This window comes from Megascapheus bottae, chromosome 2, assembly GCF_031878675.1.
Source record: "Megascapheus bottae isolate mThoBot1 chromosome 2, mThoBot2.hap1, whole genome shotgun sequence".
NCBI lineage: Eukaryota > Metazoa > Chordata > Mammalia > Rodentia > Geomyidae > Megascapheus > Megascapheus bottae.
This window is the reverse complement of record NC_143510.1, coordinates 80,120,965-80,122,295: the sequence shown is the minus strand read 5'-3', so window position 1 is coordinate 80,122,295 and position 1,331 is coordinate 80,120,965. Positions and strand designations below refer to the sequence as shown.

General features: G+C 44.6%; 1 pseudogene; it reads right to left on the bottom strand.

The window, feature by feature from the left end:
- Positions 1-607: 607 nt before the first annotated feature.
- Positions 608-1,105, bottom strand: LOC150067391 (sterile alpha motif domain-containing protein 12 pseudogene; annotated as a pseudogene).
- Positions 1,106-1,331: the final 226 nt, after the last annotated feature.

The following is a 1,331-nucleotide window of genomic DNA, read 5'->3' as shown; positions in this document are numbered from 1 at the left end:
AGAGTTGATATTGCATACTCTTTTTTTTTTAACAGTGACATTTTCATGTAATGAAGGCAGAAAATCAGCTCTACAACAAATGATTGTCCCTGACAAAGAAGCAGAAACTGGTCTTTAATAAATTTCCAGTAGCTCTTCCCCTGGCTGAGAGGAGTGCATTTGGAGGGAAGGGAGGGGCAGAAAGGGAGGAGAAGTCTGGAAGAAATGGATGAAAGGGAAAACAGGCAACATAAAAGGAAATGCATGTCAAAACTAAAAATGAAATGAAAGACCATTTGCTTGTTTTTTTTTAATACATGTCAAATCCAGCTTAGCCAAAAGTATTAGAATAAAACTCTATTGAAGAAAACAAATCGCCAATTTGTAAGAGAGGCTCATTTAAAAACAATATACACAATAAAAAGTTTATTATCTTTTTGTTGTTGTTGTTGGTTCTAGGGCTTGAACTCTGGGCCTGGGTGCGATTGCTGAGTTCATCAGCTCAAGGATACTGCCCTTACCCCTTGAGCCACAGCACCACTTTTGGTTTTCTAGTGATTAATTGGAGATATGAGTCTCATGGACTTTAGGGCTGGCTTTGAACTTCCATCCTCAGATCTCAGCCTCCTCAGTAGCTAGGATTACAGGCATAAACCACCACATCTCGTGTGAGTAACTGCAGGTTTCTGACCTCTTCCCGCACCTTCAGCTGGAGCACCTGTTGTAGGATGTGCTGTCTGAGGTTCTCCTGGGCAAGCCTCATGCGCTCCAGCTTCTTGTCTGTGAGTTTCAGCAGAGCTCATCCACTTATGTCATGTTGTTTGAATGACTCGCTGTAGATCTGATACTGATTTGGACAGTGTTTCTTCCGCCACTTGCAGACATCCTGTTGGGTCCACAGAGCCACTGGCTTTGACAGCTTCACTGTGGCTGACTTAGTTGTCTCAACTTCTCCCTGAAGTCTCTTGGGGGCTCCTTTTTGGTCGGGTACCTTCTGGAAACCTTTGTTTTTAGTGGACTGAGATTCCACACGTTCACCATCAAGTTGCAGTTTAATACCATCAGCACGGGCAGGGTGATCGATATCCCGTGGAGTCAAACCACAGTGGAGAGCTTCCACAGCCATTCTCTCAGAGCTTGCCTAACGCACGCATAATTCTCTTTGCCTTTGCCAGGTACTCCTCCTGCCCCGCGCTCCCCCCACCCCTTGCCTGCACCTCTTATTTTTTTTTTTTTGAGTCAGGATTTTGCTGTAATCTAGGCTTGTCCATGACTTGCTATGTAGCCCAGGTTGATCTTGACTTCCACTTTTCCTGTCTCAACCTCCTGAGTGCTTGATGTTGTAGTCCTGA